Raw genomic sequence first — 19,097 nt, 5'->3', positions numbered from 1 at the left:
CTTGAGTATTTACAGTGCATATGTCGACTAGCTATAGTGATTTGTGTCTGCGATGCATGTAAAAATACCCTGCTTAGATAGTCCATGCTAGATATAAAATTTATATATATGATATATAAATATATGCTTGCCTGCAAGTTATCGAAGTATTTGCCTTTTAAAATAGCGCTAGGTGTGACCGGTATTCATTAAACATATCATGAATGAGTTGGTAAGACAAAGATATCAAGTAGCTAACTAATTAGATGTATCTTGTATTAGTTTTCATGTTGGATAGGATAACAGTTAAGAATTCTTCTAGAAGTTTTAGATTACTTAGCATTAAAAATGTATGACTTTCTGGTAAACATTTGCTAGGGGTAGAAGCAGAGGTGATATTTAATATTCCCTTATGCCATTCGTATTTTTCTTGTTGAGACAGTTGCCAGTGTGCACACATGAGCAGAGCATGTTAGAGGCATATTCTAAAACTAGTTCCTGTAGCAGTGCTTTTCTTTTTATCCAACTGGTTTTCTATCTTGTCTTTCACAAAGGCTCAGGAACTTCTCTTGAAGAAACATTTTACTCAGCCTTACTTCTGATGTTAGCAGGTATTTAAGGCAGGTCTTCTCATTGTAGAGCATATGACAAAGCAGGAAAAACATGTCTGTCTTGAGAAACTTGTGTTTTGTCCTGTTCAATAATGCATCATTATCCAGGGCTTGCAAATGTAGATATCTTCTCGCTTTCTGTTGCCAGTTCCGTTTTGTACATTATTATTCTCCTTAAAGACTTTCTAGTTCAGAATTAGAACTAGTCTGCATTTTCAGAAAGTTGTATGATACAGACCTCTGGGTACCATATTAAAAAACAGGTGATGTGTGACCTCCCTCCATGAGCAAACTCTGATGTTCAAATCCCACACAGCTAGGAAGGTTAGGACTGTAGTCTCCTCATGTGTTTCCCACCTGCAGTGAACTTTCTTGTGAGGACCATTCAGTCACTCAGACCTGCCTGCCTGCTTTCTGGATAGTATATTCCGAGAAACTATCCTTAGGCCTTTACAGACGATTAGCAAAAGCTGGAATTTTGCCCAAAGATATTTGTCTACTGGAGTATAGTAGCACTTAAAGGGGGAGAGCTCCTAATAACTCACACACTGGGAAATGGGATGCGTTTCCAAATGGTGTCTGATCTCATAAATTAATGTTAATAAACATATAGTACTTTAATTTTTCTTCCCTGGCAGATGGCAAGTAGTGGCAGTCATGTATTCTTACATTCCACAGTGAAATGTATAGTGAAGTGCTTTTCTCTTAATTGTAAACCTGTCATCATTGGTTAGACCTGCCTGTGTCATGATAGTTATACAGCCATATATTGCAGTTGCCCTTCCTGTTAATTCTGGAGAGGTAGGGACTGGTTTTTATGAATTTAATGTTCATTTCTCTGTGAGGTGAATGAGTGCTTGTGCTTCCAAGTATGCTTTGAATCGCAAAATATGAAGGACCTGTAATAATGCTGAAATTTCAAATGCATTGGCTTGGCTCCAAAAAGGTCCTTCCACCTGTAAAAAACAAAACAAAAACCAGTCTGGTTGAATGGCATTTCTGTTTGCAAAAGAAAGCAATTGTTTTGCCACTCTTTCCCCCATTTCTGCTGCAGCTTCCCATGTTACACCCACTTTGTTCCTGGATGTCCACTGACCTGCAGGAATACTGAAGATGGTCTGTATGTGTGTGGGGGGGGGGATTGTCCTCAAGCATGACTCTTTGGTGCGGGAATGCAAGCCAATGTAATTTGTCAATTCTTACGCTTTTTTCGACTTCATTGGGGCTGTGTTTTATGAGCTGGGATTAAGATAGACCCTAGGGAATGGTAAATATTTAACTATGTGAATACTGATATGGAAGTGTTCAGATATAATTTAAAAATTCCATCAGAATGCCCATTCATTACCAGAACCAAGCTGAACAATTAATGGTATTATTTGAAACTGGTAGCTGTTGTGATCCTGGCAGTATTCCAGAAGGTTGCAGGGGTGGAGAAAGAAAAGAGAATTCAACAGTTCGGTAACTGAGCAGAATTCCCTGCTGCAAACGTGAACGCACTGTGTCGTTGGAAAAGATGGTAGCAATTGGCTTCGGTTTTTATGTGGTGTAAAAACAGCACCACTGGTTCACTGATGTGGGGAGGACTGTGGTTTAATTCCGGTTTGCTGGCTCTCTCACGGACAGGCAAAACATCTCCCTCTGCGCCTAGCATTGTTGTTGCAGGCTGAAACATCAACAACGTTACTAGTTAATTGCTCTGGGGAGGGCTGTGGTTTCATTTTGGTTTGCTGGCTACTCTTTCATTGACAGGCAAAACAACTTCCTCTGTGCCTAGCACTGCTGCGGTGGACTGAAGGTGAAAGCTGTCCTCCTCCCCCAAGCAGCAGGAAGAGAACTGGGCAACAGGCTAACATTTTGCTTGGATATATTACCCATTTGCATGCGAAGAAGGAAAGACGAGAGTAAATGGTATATTCATCCCTTTCTACATGGCCAGTATAATCTTTTGTGCTGCCTTAATGCATGGATGCTGGAACACAGGGGAGAAGATTTTTTGAGATGAGACCAACTTTGGGAGGATGTTGCGCTTCCTTAATTTTTCCTGCATCCCCCCTTCAGTTGCTTGTAGTGTGGGCTCTTCTTAAAAGGGCACTCTCTTCTTAAAAGGGCACCCCACAGACTGTCAGTCACCTTCCGTGGGGGGGGGGGTGAGATACACAACTGATTCCCGTGATCAGGGCAGGTCAGCATAGGCTAAGGTCAGGCAGCTGCTGAGACCCAGTGCTTCCAGTGAGCCCACTGCCGCAGCTTTCTGCCCACTTACGTCCTTTCTGCCTGCCTGTTTGCAACCCCTTTTACCACACAGATAGGTCAGTTTTTAAATCTAAGGCTGATGTCAGTGAATAATAATAAAACATCCGTCACTAAAAGTTCGTGTAAATTTGGACTAGTAATTGGGAAGCCTTGCCTTTACTGAATACTGCAAAATTTAAGACAAGGGGCCAGAAGCCCCTTGAAGACAGCAAAGCATTCAACACAGGACGCTGGCTAAGAAGTATTTAGGATCACCAGCACCATACGCACTTTGATGTCCTGCTTACTGGAGATCTACAGTCATTCAGACCAAGTTATATGAAGTCGATACATAAGAGACCAAAAGAATATGGTCATTTAATGTAATACAATTTAAAACAGATCATAAAATAGAACTTAAAATTATGCTACTTCAGAGCATCGGATTTTTATGGCAGTGGCACAAAACTTAGCCAGCTGAGTTTATTGGAGAGCTTGGGTATACTTGAAAGCTTATCCACTCTGGAGTTAAGGGGTGGGGGGGTTGGACCAAGTTGTGGTTTCAATTAAAAATGTGGGTGCAGCACAGATTGTTGGTGTATGGTGTTATTACCTGGGAAATAATCCTCACCTGTTATCTGTATCCCTGACCTGGATGGCCCAGACTAGCCTGTTCTTGTCAGTCCTCTGAAGTGTGGCAGGGTTGGCCCTGGTTAGTGCTTGGGTACAAAACCACCAAGGAAGTCCAGGGTTGCTACAGAGAGAAGGGGAATGGCAAACCACCTCTGAATGTTGCCTTGGAAATCTTGGGGATCACTATAAATTGGCTGCAACATTACTGTACTTTCCACCACCACATTTAGCAAAATTACTGCAATTTATTGTAAGTTTTTCTTATTCTATCTTTTAAATAACTCTTTGTTTTCTCATTTACCGTACTTATGGGGGCTTTCCGCACCGGGATCCTTGTAGCAAATTGTTTGCTGAACGAAAAATCGCCATTTAAAATAGTGGAATTCATCGTTATGCATACCTGACTTTGTAGTGGAATCCAGTTGCATTTCCATCGTTTTCCACAAGCTTCCGGTCTCAGCAAAAATCGCTAGAAAGGAAGCGCTATTGCCGAGCTCGTCCCGCCCTTGGCCGTCAAGCAGCCAATGGGCGGCCGTTAGCATGCTCCCAAACAGCCCCTTTCCCTTTAAGAAAGGTTTAAAAAAAAAAAAAAACACCCATTGCAACGAATATGCGTTGATTCGTTGCAACGGAGAGACCCATCCAGCTGGCAGGGGTGTTTGAGCTGTCGTTTCATTGTTGCCACGCTTCCCCCGAGTGAAAAAAAAAATCCCCCCCCTCACGGGCCCGATTTTCGGCCGAAAACAGTGTAAAAAATAAAGGGAAAATACATCAGCAAACGGCTTCTCTGTTGTTTGTGCTTAGTGACTGTAAAGAGCTCTGGGGAGGACTGCAGCCGGGGAAGCCTCACTGGGTAAATGAAGGCTTGCTGGTGATTTGATCTCCGCTTGCTCGGAGAAAAAAAAATGGCGATCACTTCGCCGGAAGATCAGAGGAGAGAGCCAGGGGGAGGGACTTTGTAGAAACCACAACAATGGTAACGCACAGAACTTTCCCGCTAGTGTTGCAGATTGGTTGCAGGAGTGTAGCGCTTTCCGGAGGGTGAATCCTCTTTTGGGGATTTCCCTGAAAGCGCTACAAGGAAGCGCTTTTTGCGGATCGGTTTCAGGTGTGTGGCAGATTGTCAACGACGTTGTGCATAATGGCAAATCAGTAGCGTTTTCAATTTGCAACCATTGTGCGATTTTGAAGGCGTGCGAAAAGCCCCATAATGTGTGTGTTACTAACATGTCTTGTTTCAAAAGCTGAGTTATTGCCGGAAGAATCCGGATGGTCCTTTTTGGAAAGCTAAAGGCACAACATGCTCTCCTTTCCTTTTCTGTGAAGGGAAATGCACTCCATCTCTGAATAATAGACCATTGATTCATAGGTTTCCTTTAATGCACAAAATACAAATATTTTTGGGGAAAGGTGATGACAAAGCAAAGAATAATGTTTTTTTTTAAAGTAATGCATATATACATTCAGAATTTAGTTAGAAAAAGAGAAAAAAGCAGTCATGGTTGAATTGCATCTCATATTTTCACATTTTCCCTTTAGAAAAAAATCTCTAAAAGTTTGCTTTGTAAAGAACACATTGAAGGATTATTTGGTAATAGAAATGCAACAAAAACAACATTTGAGTTGAGGGACTAAGGAAAAATGCTTTGCTCTCTGAAATCTAAGGATTATTTGACTGGGACTTCATAACAGATGTTCTCATTGGAATTTGTAACGTTGCAGGGTAGAAAAGCAAAACCTTACAAGTAGAATGTATTCTGAGCAGCATCACGCATGAGAATTTCAGTGAATTTATCCTCAACCAGAACCCAGAGGGATAAGGAACAGTGAAATTACTGGCTTATTATTGTAAGACTTGTTTAGAAATCTCTCAGTTAAAAAAAAAAAAGGGGGGGGGTAATTTCTGCCTGAATGTATAAAGTTTGTCCCTACCATACTGCTGACAGAAAGACAACTGAATCCCTACATCCTTTCTGGCATTCTACAAATGAAGTAATAAAGTGAAGACATTTTAGCTTCTCTTAGTTCAAAAGTCACAGCCTGCTCTGATGTGTGGTTTTAGGGAAGAGAATGCCTTCAAACAGTGAGATTCATGCTAGTAGCTGCATTGGTGAAGCAACAGAACAAAGTTTGTATCCAGTGACACCTTTAAGACCAACAAAGTTTAATGCTGGGTATAAACTTCGGTGTGCATGTACAAATTAAACTTTGATGGACTTAGAGGTGCCATTGGATTCAAACCTTGTTCAAAAAGTGGGTATTCCTTAAACCAGTGGTCCCCAACCTTTTTATCACCGGGGACCACTCAACGCTTGACAATTTTACTGAGGCCCGGTGGGGGGGGGGTAGTTTACTCCTCTACTCTCAACCACTGCCCTAACACTCTCTGATTGCTATGGTAATGTTTAAGCATCCCTTCAAAATAAGATACAGACACGCCACAACAATGAACATAAGGAACATTTTATTTTCATGGAAATTTTAACTCATGACAATGACAAATCAATGGGAACCCTGAGCTTGTTTCTCTGCAACGAGATAGTCCCATCTGGGAGTGATGGGAGACAATGACACCTGAAGTGTGTTGTAAAGGGCCAGGGGGATGAAGTAAAGTGGGGGGAGAAGGTGTCCTTTGCGGCCCACCTCCAATTAGTCAACGGACCACATGTGGTCCGCAGTCCTCAGGTTGGGGATCGCTACCTTAAACTACCCTGTCATGCTTTTACCTTCTCTCATTCACTGCAAACTTCTAGATTCTTCTGTTCATCATGAGAGCTAAATTAAACACTTATATTTAGAGTCAGTCAACTCTGAATACCAGATGTGGCAAATGGCTGAATCCTCTGGAAGGGCTTGAAGAATGGATCTTTCCCAGCTTATCACAAAGATTCTATCATCTGTGCTGAAATTTATGTCAGAGCTGTGGCACAGCGTGAGCTTGCTGCAGCAACAAGGAGACAGTGAGTAATGCTGCCTTTGTCCCCCTCTTTCAGCTGTGCCTTGTGGCTGTAGAAGGAGCATTTGCTAGTGAGGCTCCCTGATGGTGAGAGAGGGTTGGGACAAACAGACTGCTGGAAGAAGGGAAGCAATAATTCCTTCAGCATCTTGTATGTACTCTTTTGATGGATCCTGTCCAAAGAATAGTCTGTCATACTCTTCCTGAAAGCTTGCATGTGTCCTGTTTGTAATCTGGACACTACTGGAAATTGTATGCAGAACTTTTATTTGCACTGGTGGATTATCTTTATTTCAAGTTGGACAGGGGATAATCTTCCCTGTTGATACTTTTTGGAATTCAGGGTAGCCTTTGATACAGTTGGCCACTGTATTTGTATCCACCAGCTTGAATATGGAATTTGGATTAAAGGCATAGTCCTTTGTTGGCCTTACTCTTTTATGTCTGACTGGAAACAGAGTCTCCACCAACTGATTTCAGTGATCTCTCTGTATTCACAAAGAAGGGCATCTTGTTGTCATATTCCGCCTCCCGATTTGGTCAGCAGAGTTTGTTTCTGAGCTTAGGCCATTTGCTGAGCTCACAGTCCCTCCCTCATGATTCCTGGGCTCTCTTTTCACCCTCCGGTTACAACCGGCCATCCAGTAGTTTCATTCCCCGCCTGGGAATTCTATCTTATCTACTAGTGTCCTTGATCCACAAGAGAGCAGCTAACAACCAGCTGCAGGCAACTCAGTGCCTGGGAAGCCCCCCATCTGTGAACTAGTATTCCCGCTCAAATCCCTAACCTATAAAAGGTCAGGGAGATTATGGTTCCTTGTCTCTGATTCTTGTTCATATCTTTCTATGTTTTGTTCTGCTTGGTGGACTTTATCAATAAAGACTGAAAGCCTTTTTCTCTTCTATGGAGTTGTGTTGGATTTTTTGTCTGAGAGGGGGTCTCACACACACCATAGCTGGTTGTGGGGTATGTTTTGGTATTTTTGTGTATCAGGCAAACTTCCCATAGGCTTTTGTGACAAACATGGTAAAAAAATAAAATAACAATAGTTACTGTTTTTAAACTGCAAATTATAAGGCAGGTCTCTGTATAACGTATACATCATGTCCTGAGGGATAGTGGTTTAAAACTAGAATGTAAAACTGGAATGTATTTCAGTTATTAAGAATGTTGCTTCTGATGGTGTTGTTACAACAGCTACTTATGCATAAAACAGCCCTGTAACTCCCAAGTATGTGTTAGTAGTCAGATTCTTAGCATTGTCTGGTGGAGGTTAATGGACGGCCTAAGAACATTGAAACTATGATGCATGGCAAAGGAATGAAGATGTTGTATTAGAGGGGTTAATTGCTAAGCGATGATCCTTCACTCCTTGTTTATATCTGAGTGCCCATTCAGGGAAAGTGGCTCCAGAACAGAGCAAGTTCAGTGGAAATCCACCAGTCCTCTTCCACATCCCTGTTTTCCCACCATCCTATATAGAGTCCATGACTGTACTGTCCTAAGCAGCCATTTTTTCCAGGGGAAGTAATCTCTGTAGGGTGGAGAGGAGTTGTAATTCCAGGGGATCCCTAGCTTCCACCTGGAGTCTGGCACCCCATACACTGCTAGAATGTAAACAGATATAATCATGCAGTCACTCACCATTCCAACAAATCTAAATTCCAACTTTAAACTGGTTTAATAGTGACACTTTGGAAAAATGCTAGAGATCTCAGAATTCTCAATACTGTCACCAAATTACAATTTCCAGGATTCATCAGGAAATAATGTGAGCTGCAGCCCATAGCCACCTTAAGTTGCCTGGCAGGGGGCCAGGGGACGGGACCCTTTCAAGGCCTGTTCTTAGAAATGGGCTTTGCAGCCGGATGTATAAATTGTGTCATAGCTAAAGTTACCAACCTCCATGGGACAAGGAGTTCTTCCAGAATTACAGCTGATCTTCAGACTATACATAGAGAAGTTCTCCTTGATAACATGGCAGTTTATCCCATAAAGTCTAGGTTAATCTGACCTTGAAGTTTCTCAACTAATGGGTGGAAAAATGTTTTGAGGCTTTATCATGTCGTTCCATAGGAAACTGAGATGAAAGCAGGGTTCACCAGTTCTTAAGAAGTCCTAACAATCCGTTAATTCCTTTTGTGTTCGTTGTTTTCATGTATATATGTCCAGCTCTAGTTGTTATGTACAATGAATAAAACCCTAAGCTTTCCACGCCCAGCAGAGCTCATCATTTAAGGTTATGTCACAGTGATGCAAGATGGGAAAAAACACAGAGAAGTGGGAGTGACCTGAAGACTAAGGTGAAAATAAACATGGGTGCAGTCACAGAAATAGGTAGGACTAATTTCCCCCACATAAGTAGTGTGTGTGTGTGTGTGTGTGTTTTTCAACTAAATGAATACTCCTTTCCATGCCACATGAGTGAGCAATATAATTAGAAGAACATGCCTGGCCCACTGCAAGAATGTGTGTCAGCTATGCTGCTGCTGACTGAAAAGACAACTCTCAGTTCATAAATTTTGCCAGAATTGGTTTGAAAATCTGGATGGCGCAGCCGTTTAATCAGTATCTATACGGCTAGAATAGCATGGTTATTTACTTGAACAAAGTTTGACTCCAGTGGTGCCTTTAAGACCAACTCACTTTTACTGGTTTTAAGATTACCATGGGTCTCAAACTTTGTTCTGCTGCTTCAGATTAACACCTGAATCTACAATTATTTGCCCACACTGATCTCGTTCCCATTCTGATGCCTTTTTCCTGTTCATATGTGCATTATATACTTCAGCCCTTTGTTTCATAAGATGTGTTCCAGCTGTATATGCTTGACCACTATGTGATCCTTACAGTCCTAACCTAAGAACGCTTTCCTGGGAGTAAGCCCCATTGAATAGGTTTGAGTAAGATTCTGAGGAGACTGTTTAGGATTGGGCATGGATTAAGTACCTAAAGGTTAGGAAGATATGAATATGCAGGCCCAATGATTCTGTTAAATTAAATTGAGGAATATCTAGGCATGCCAGCATCCAGGTGGGGGGATGGGTGGATCTGGGGATCCCTCAGAATTACAGCTCATTTCCAGATTGCACAGATCAGCTCACCTGGAGAATAAAAGCTGCTTTGAAGGGTGGACTTTATGGCATGGTACCCCACTGAGGTCTGTGTCCTCTTCAGGCTCCATTCCTAATCTCCAGCAGTTTCTCAATATGGACTGGCAGCCCTCCCTCTCTCATCACCTGTGGTGGCTGGGGGGACCATGCAATCCTAGGACCAGCCCAAGATTTGAATAGCTGTTCTTTTAAAAATAAATAATTTGTTTATTGATTTTCTTATACTGAGTATTTTCCCCCTTATTGTTACAAGCTAATTAGGATTTCTCCCCTAGTTTAATACATCCCAACATCCTCAGAGTATCATCTCAAGAACAAAAAGTTCCACCGAATAACATGGGACTTACTGCTGACTAGATCTACTTTGAAATTCTCCGTCATTGTTTTCAATACCATGGTGACTCTACAAGAAGCAATACATTTCAAGGGCCATTTGGTGTCATCTTTTTAGCTAGTGTTGACAACTCTTCATTGAGAAAAACTTGGAGGTTTATGGGTGGAGCCTGAGAAGGTCATGGTTTGGGGTACAGTGCCATATAGTCCAGAATTAAAAACAGCCATTTCCTCCCCCAGGAGACTGGTTTCGGTAGTTTGGAGATCAGTTGGCATTTTGGGAGATCAGTTGGTAATTTCATTTGGAATATTAAGTTCTTTATATGTCTTTAATGAGCCTCTTGTGGCGCAGAGTGGTAAGGCAGCCATCTGAAAGCTTTGCCCATGAGGCTGGGAGTTCCATCCCAGCAGCCGGCTCAAGGTTGACTCAGCCTTCCATCCTTCCGAGGTCGGTAAAATGAGTACCCAGCTTGCTGGGGGGTAAACGGTCATGACTGGGGAAGGCACTGGCAAACCACCCCGTATTGAGTCTGCCATGAAAACGCTAGAGGGCGTCACCCCAAGGGTCAGACATGACTCGGTGCTTGCACAGGGGATACCTTTACCTTAGGAGCCTCTTGTGGCGCAGAGTGGTAAGGCAGCTGTCTGAAAGCTTTGCCCATGAGGCTGGGAGTTCGATCCCAGCAGCCGGCTCAAGGTTGACTCAGCCTTCCATCCTTCTGAGGTTGGTAAAATGAGTACCCAGCTTGCTGGGGGGTAAACGGTAATGACTGGGGAAGGCACTGGCAAACCACCCCCGTATTGAGTCTGCCATGAAAACGCTGGAGGGCGTCACCCCAAGGGTCAGACATGACCCAGTGCTTGCACAGGGGACCTTTACCTTTACCTTATATGTCTTTAGCTGGGCCACAGCTAAAGTTACCAACCTAAAAATGGACTAAGGAATGCCTGATGCTGTCTTCATTAGATGCTCACAGAAACACTCTCCAGAGTTGCCATGGTGGCTCTCCTGTTTCTTATTGGCTACACTCCATAATAAACAGCAAAAAGTGTTATACTGCAGGAGCATCTGTGGCATCACAGGTGGCAATATAATTGCCTTTTGGGAAGGAGAGGATTTTGTGTGTGTTGATTTGCTTTTTGGAACAAGAATGTCAGATAAGGAGAACTGCAGTCCACAAGGTTTTACCCATACTTTGTTTCTATTGCTTAGAGAGGTTAAGAGGGTCCATGTGGAAACACCTTCATTTGAACACCTCTAGTATCTAGTGTTTGACATAGGAGAAAGATCCCCTCCACGAGAAATGTAATTATGTCCATTTGATTGTTGATTGCAACCTGGGTTAGGGTGACCAACCTCAAGGTGGACTTTAGAGTTACCACTGATATCTGGCCTGTTGTGTCTGGAGACCTGCCAAGAACCGATCTTGATGTCCGAGGCAGGACTGTAATTCGGATTACGTGATAGGCCAGCATGAGGTCAGATCCTGTCTGCCTAATCCAGTCAGTTTAAAGTGAAACTGATCAATAGCGTATGCTTGCGGGAAGATCCTTTTGGTCATGTGTATATAAGTTATGGGGTTGTGTGGGTTTCTCAGTTCAGTTTTTGCCTCCCGTACCTTTGAGCTGGGGTCACAATAAAAAGTTGAAATGAACTCCCAGCGTCCTGGTCTCTGAATCCACAGATTTAACGAAGGCAACAGTTCCCTTGGAAGAAATTACAGCTTTGGATGGCAAACTCTGGCATGGCATCTCTATTTCCCAAACCCTGACCTTCTGTAGGGATGTCAGCATCCAAGTATGACTTAGGGATCCCCCGGAATTACAGATCATCTCCAGACTAAAGAGAGCAGTTCCCCTGAAGAAAATGGCTACTTTGGAGGGTGGGCTTCATAGCATTATAGAACATCAAAGTCCCTCCCCTCCTTAAATCCTGCCTACGCCCAGTTCTACCCCCAAAGTCACCAGGTATCTCCCTACCCAGAGCAGGCAACTCTACTCCTTGGGCATCAGATTTAAATCTCCAGGATTTTCCCAAACTGAAGATGGCAACCCAGATCCTGATAAGGGAACAGTAGTGGCCTTCCACTAGGCTAGGAGGGAATGAGAAGTCTTCCAACAAGTGTTTCCAAATGGACCCTCCTTTCTTCTGAACGTTGGTTTGTTACATTAAGACCATCGCGTTATCTCCTGAGATCTGTCTTCTATTCTACAGAAAGGGAGAACTAAAAGAACAGACGGGGGCACTTGCATTGCAGGATCAGGAAATGACTGAATTTAAATTCCCTCTCCCTCTGGATCCTAAGAATGTTTTCTTACTACCCCGAATCACTTAGGGAAAAGCAGCCCGAGTAGAAAGGGCAAGAAGAGCACGGATTACAATGGGACAGACTGAGCATGCTCTGTTTTTTGCCAGCTCTTCTCCATTATCACTTCCACATCAACACACAGCCATTCTTCCCTCTAGGACGCTAGCTTCATTTGCATCTACCCAACGCGGTCCTGCAGCCTCCTTCCCTTCCTTCCTTCCAACTTCCTCTGTCTCCCCAGGGGTGCTGCACTCCGAGTGGCAACAAGAAGGCCCCGGGGCCCCGGTGGCTGCCACTGAGCATGCTCTGCCCTGGCTGAGCATGCCCAGTAGCATTCCGTGCGGGGAAATCTGACAAGCACCAGCAAAAGTTGCTCCACCGGCCGGCTCCTCGACGCCCGGAGCTTTCTCCTCTCGTCCTGCCGTGACGTCAGGGGAAGCTCCGCCCAGTCCCGGCCGGGCCGCCCGAGCAGCGCAGCGGCCGGGCCGAGTCGAGTCGAGTCGGCATCAGCTGGGGACGGAGTTGGGCGGCTGCGACGACAGCAGGTAAGCCCCCGCCGCGCCTCTCCCGCCCTGCACCGCAGTTGCCACCCCCCCGGGAGTGCCCGCCGGCGCGCTGCTCTCCATCCCCCGGCCCCAGGTCTGCTGCCAGCCGGCGCTCGAGCGCCTGCCCCTTGTCCGCTTGGCAGCGTTGGCAGCCGCCGGGGGGGTTCGGGCGGGGCGCTGGCGAGCTGGCCCTTGGGGTCGCCTCGGGGCTCTCCTCCGTCCCAGGCGAAGGAGACGCTTGTCGGGGAAAGTTGTGAGCGGCCGGCCGGCCGGCTGGCCGTCCTTGTCGGCCGGAGGAGGAGTTGAGGGACCTGCAGCGCCGCACGCCAGGCACCTTTGCGTAGGCGATTAAAAACAAATGAGGGCGAAGGCTGACTTGTTACTTGTTTCCGAGCCTGTTGCCTCCGTGCATGTGGAGGCGCGGACTGGTCCCACCTGGGCGATGACGGAAGCCCTGGGTGGGAAGAGCGGCGGCCGGGTCAAGCCAGGGCTCACCTCTGGAGGAACTTTTGAAGTGCCGCAGGAAGTGGTGCTGTGCCCGGGAGACGGTGCCGGCCGAAGGAAACGGGCTCTCTCCCCCCCCCCCCCCTGTGCGCTTGAAATGCGTGGTGGTTGCCGAATGGGCATCATGGCTCCCAACAATCGCCGGCTGTTGAAGGAAACGTGCAACGAGGTGGACCTCTCTGTCCAATATTGGTTTGGGTGGGGAAAGGTTATTAGAAGACTGATCCATGTAATGGGTGGATGGGAGGCAAGTTGGCCGCTCTTCAGCGATCTTTATTTGCCGTGGCACTTTCCTCACGATAATAGACCAGATTTTGCTATGTCACGTTTTTCTTGAAGATACACAGACCTTTCTAGAGTAAAGTAATAGCCAGCCTGGCTACTGCTGATAGGAAAGAAAGCAGCTCTTTTGTGTTGGTGGGCGTGCATCTCTGCAGAAAAACTGGGATTTTTACACTTCTGTTTTATGGGGTTACATTTTAGTATCTTGATTTTTTTTTTGTAATTTGATTAATGATTGGACAGGCCCACTAGATGTGCAACAGGGTATTTCTTTTGAATGGTATTAAATACCATCTCACTAGTGTTTTGTATATCAACTGCCTTATTTTAGAGCTGAAAAATGTCAAGGACTGGAAGTAATACAGCAACACAGTTTACTTTTATTATAGTGCCCCCCACTTAGAACTCTGAAATATTCCCCCCTATGATTTCTTGGGTTTGCCTCTTTCACATCTTACTCAAGTTACATAGAGTAGTATGAACCAAAATCCAAAAGATGACTTTCAAATTATTTGGGGAAGGTAAAAGTAATGGTGATGTATTTTCTTTGTACCCAATGGTGGTTATCTTGCCTGCCTCTTTCATTACATTACATGCTACCTGCTAATTAATTCAGGATGTGATGATGAGAGTGGAACATAAGTCTCTGGTGTTAGCAGAGAAGTCCAGAGCCCTCAGTCATCTATTTTAATTAAATCAAGAAAAACAAGGAAGGAGGACAGGAAGTTCTCTAGAATGTCTAGTGGGGAAATGTTAAATATTACCCTATATGACAGAAAGAACAGATAAGTGACAGTGTTTGGTGGAAAGTTCCTTTCCTTACTGTAGACCATTTTATACTCATTACAGAATACCTGTGTGCATTACAATCACAAGATCGTTAAGCTTCATTGGCTCCAGATTGGAGACGGGATCAAGTTAAAGGTTTTGGTATCAACCTTCAAAGCCCTAAAATGGTTTGGGACAAGCATATCTATGGGACTGCCTTTCCCACTATGCCCCCCAAAAGTCATAAAGATCATCGGACCAAAATTTGCTGAATATCCCTGGCCTGAAGGAAATAAAATTGGCTTTGGTCCTGGCCTGGTGGAATGCTCTGCCAGGAGAGATGAGGACCCTGTAGGACCTTAACAAGTTCCACAGGGCTTGTAAGGCAGAACCGTTCCACCAGGCATACAGTCTGACAAGGCTCCATGCAAAGCTGCCCTCACTGCCATGAACTGAGATTGGACTGGGCTCCCCCCCATTCAAACCTGAACTTAGTCCAGGGCTATATATAGCAGAATGTTTTCACTGTATTGATACTGTTTGAAGATGTTATTGTTATGAGTAATTCTGCACTCTACTGAGTGTAGAAAGGGCAGGATATAAAAATAAATATTGTTGTTATTATAAGACAACACTTGGAAAAAGGATATGAGGTTTCAGAGGAAGACACCTGTTCATCAGATGTATGAAATGGACAGAGTACCTCCAAGTATTTGCGATATAGGGAACATTTCTGTTAACTATCTAGCAATGTATCATCTAAGGCAGCCTTTCTCAACTTTTTTGCCATTAAGAAACCCCTGAAACATTTTTCAGGCTTCAAGAAACTCTGGAAGTGGTGTGCTCCTACAAAACATGATTGGAAAGCATAGCTGTGTACATACCCACCCAGGGCCCCTCACCTTTCCCACTCCCTTCAGGCTAATAATTGGCCATTTTGGGAGGGGGGCAGGTCTACATATGGTCATATCACCCGATAAATGTTCAACAAATGTTAAAAAATATATAAAATTAACTCCCACCCATTCAGGAAATCCTTCCAGGGCCATCAAGAAACCCCGGGGTTTCACAAAAGCCTGTTCAAAGGTCTCTGGCTAGTCTCCATTTTCTCCTCACAAGAAACCTGTGATGAGATAGGTTTGATGATTGAAGAGTTGAAAGCCCGGCTGGCTGCATGTGGGGGAGTGCAGAATCGAACCCAGCTCACCATATCAGAAGTCCGCACTCCTAACCACTACAGCAAAACTGGCTATTTTTGCACCAGGCATAGTTGATCGTGGCATATGTCCTTATCTCAATAAAGAGAATTTAATAATTTTAAAAAGATCAGGTGTTAAAGAACTATTAAATTCGTTTTTCAGGCTAATTGAAGGCTTTAGACTTCTAGTACAGCAGTCCTCTCTATTATGATCTACGCAAAAGTGGTTTTGTTTTGGAAGCTCAGGAAAGTGTTTTTGTTCAGAGAAACAAACTATAGATTCTACAGGAAAGCTTCAAGTCTCTTCTGTAATCCCATCTGGCTGTCTGGAATCTGGCCACTGCTCCCCCCCTTCCCGAACACTACATGATATTGCATTTGATCAGAGGTCCAGAATCTTTTATAATTAAAGAACCAAACAGTGTCAGAAGATCAGAGCAAGAGCTCAACAAAAACTCAGCCTAAGAAATTCATTTGCTTAAATGAAAATATGCAAATTAGCATAACTGATAAGTGTCATGTTGATTATCCATTATGTTTTTGCAGCTTGAACACTGGATTTTTTGAGTCTCTTGTTAGGACTGCTGCACATGTGTATCTCTCAAATAAGTAATATACACAGGCACACCATGTATAGCTGTTTAGCGTAGGGAGCATAAATATATGCATGGTTCATGTCAGAATTACTTGCAGCTGGTCACCTCTATCGTTTTATGTAAAGTGTTTCCGAAATCCTTTTCATCCCATAAACATCCATGATTGTCAACCATTCCCTTCATTTACTGGTTATTCTAGCATTCCAACTGTTCTTCTAATGTATCTGAATTTAAGATTTTTGTTTTCTTTTGTAAAAAAGTAATATTTGTTTCCATACTGAGCCATTGTTGCAGACTCCTGGGTTAGATCTTCACAGACAAAAGAGCAAGGGACTGGTGTTTGGTGTGGTCTTCTGATAGGAAAGTATGCAAGTTTTTTTGTTTAACATGGTGAGGTATTCTCAAGTATGGGTTGCATAACCTACCCACATGCGGACATTTCTTGTATTGTCTGTGCGGGCAGATAGGACAACCCATCAGCTGGAATGTGAAGCCCCAGTGTCCTGCAGGTTTCAGGTATATCAAATAAGCCATCTGATAGTGGAAAACCTCCTGCCCAGGAGCTGGGGGGGGGGGGTTCCTTGCAGGTTTAATTACTTTAATTCAAAATACTTAATAGTTTTAAAACATCAGTTGTCTGTTAGCAATTAACTTGTGCTTTTTCTGGAAGTTCCCATAGAGTGTGATTAGTGCTGGAAAGTCAGCCAATTTCTTGCAGAGTTCTTGAAATCATTAAGTCATAAAATGGCTCAGGGAACTGATCTGCAGTTCAAGGAAGTACAAAGGTTGACAACCAAGTCAAGTCATTTTATGCTGCAAATGTAACACGTTAACAGGGGAGTGAAAAATGAGACTCTTCTTTAGCTGAGTTCAGTATCGAAGGTCTGACAAAATCCCAGTACAGAATAAATTATAGATGGTGTTATTTTAACACTGAAGTTTCTTCTGGGGATTACAGGATTATTGTGTTAAGAACTAATGCACAAGAGTTATTAAATGTTATAGCAGAGGGCAAAGGGTGGGACCAAAGCGTGAAATTCAAGTTGTTTCAATGGTTGTAGCCTATATAGGTTTATGCTTGGGAAAGAAACCTGCTGCCTGCATGTTTGCTTAAATGAGAGGAAGTAGATAATGGTAAATTCTACACATTTTAACAAGGAAATCAGATTTATTAGCATTGTACAATAACTTTTCCTGTTGGCCTGCTTTTCTGAAGGGTTTATTGCATATTGAATGTTCTTATCAAATGGGTATTTGGGGGGTGGTAGAAAGTGCCGTCAAGTCACAATTGGTTTGTGGCAACCCCAAGTGGCAAGTGGTGGTTTGCAATTGCTTGGCTCGGTGTCATGACCCTGATAGTACTCTTGGGAGATGTTGGGGCTGACCCCTCTTAGCTTCTGACATCTGGTGCAGTTGGGCTGTCCTGGGCTATCCAGGTCAGGGCGGGATTTCTGTTGCTTGGCACAGTAGGCCAAAACAGCAGCGCTACAGAAGTTAAAAACCAAAAACAGACAAAAATTGGTGTGGAAAAGAAGCCGAACTTGTGACTTCTTTTTATCTTACAGGGATTATGTCGACTGAAATGTCCTGTTAACTAATTTTATCATGCTATCTCTTTCTCTCCGTCTCTTTTTGGATCTCTCCAGGTTGCTTTATTCCTTGTGCTTGAGTGTTTGAGTAGTGTGTAGGGAATGAATAGTCATTTGGCTTCACCTTGGCCCATTATGCACGGCCGCAAAAACAGCGATATCTGGTCACATGGAAAACGCGGAGGGGGAAGAAGCGAAGCAAACCGCTTATGCACGGGACGGGCCATAACGGCGGCAAAAGCCAGAGTAACCGATTATGCACGTGGCAACCCCGGCGCCGTTTCTGCTTGCGCCCTGGTCACCTGGAAGCTGCGCTTTCTTCCGCGTTCTGCTAACGCGGCTTTTTCAGTGGCGTGCATCGAATCTGCTGCCAGTTGCGGCCGGCACCATGCGCTATCGGTGATTTTAGTCGCCGCCATTCCACCTCGAATGCGCACTAAAACCCCCGTGCATAATGGGTCCTTGAGATGCATTGATTATGGGAAGCATGTGTCTTTTTAGAGCTAATGTTTCATGAAGAGGAATAGGTTGGGATAGGGAAGAGTTAATGGCTAGTTAACTATCAGGAAATAGTGAGATGTTTCTATATACCACTAGTTAATGTCTGAAAGATACAAAGACACAACTCAGTGGAAACTGCATATTGATTCCCTCTGTGAAGAAACAGAGGGTAATCGAAGGATAATCTTGTGTCTGAAATGTGCCAGAACTGAGATGGGTCTGTGGTCACTTGCCATTGCTTAGTGGGGATCAGGTGCTTCTGATTTGAGCGCAGGTGCACCCGATACCAGGTACTGGTGAGCAATAGTTTCCAATCATTTTGGCACCTGGAAATTTCTTGCTCTGCCTGTGGGGACTCTGCATGGTTGCACTGTTAGTCATATGTGTTTATATTTTTAATCAAATGCTGTCAGGGTGGGGATTAATTGGGAAGGTTATTGTTTGTTTCTTTCTACATGAGGACTTAATGGTTATATGTGGAACACCTGACTCTCCCTGGCAGCTGTGGTTGCCAGGTACAGACCTTAAGAGGCCTATGATACCCTGCAGAGACGGTAGAGTTTCATCATGCATGCATGCTTTTGTCCAGTGCTGCTTTTAGAGGACAACATGCACTAGATATAACATGTCATTTATTCTGCTTCTTAAATATATGGGCAGTGATGTGGGGGTGGGGTGTTCTCTTTCCATGGAAAGTTTTTCCAATCTACATATATAAGCATACTCTATAGACATCAGGGTGGTTGTGCATTGGTGTTGTGCTGCAGATCAATCTGCATTTTTGGAATTTGAATTAGAAAATTTTCCAATTCAGATATCCTCAGAAAATACATATCAATGGATATAACCTTTGTTTGATGATGGGTGTCAACAGGCCTAGCTGACTCCTCTCCTCTCCTCTTTTTTCTCTTTAACTCAGTTGCTAGCCTCATGGGTTTGAAAAA

General features: G+C 43.9%; 1 protein-coding gene across 6 annotated transcripts in view; it reads left to right on the top strand.

Annotated features, from left to right (window-relative positions):
• The first annotated feature begins 12,509 nt into the window (after positions 1 to 12,509).
• Positions 12,510 to 19,097, top strand: part of MYO6 (myosin VI) — a 139,652-nt gene continuing 133,064 nt past the window's right edge. For 3 of the 6 annotated variants that reach the window (XM_077306360.1, XM_077306353.1, XM_077306344.1), the window contains exon 1: positions 12,516 to 12,715. The gene's annotated coding sequence lies outside the window, so the exon portion shown is untranslated. Of the gene's footprint in view, positions 12,716 to 19,097 lie in introns of all 6 variants that reach the window. The other 3 variants (XR_013225953.1, XM_077306368.1, XM_077306377.1) reach the window with 3 other exon arrangements.

The sequence above is a fragment of the Paroedura picta genome, chromosome 1 (genome assembly GCF_049243985.1).
Source record: "Paroedura picta isolate Pp20150507F chromosome 1, Ppicta_v3.0, whole genome shotgun sequence".
Lineage (NCBI taxonomy): Eukaryota > Metazoa > Chordata > Lepidosauria > Squamata > Gekkonidae > Paroedura > Paroedura picta.
Note: the sequence above shows the minus strand (reverse complement) of the source record. Positions and strands in the feature narration are given on the sequence as shown.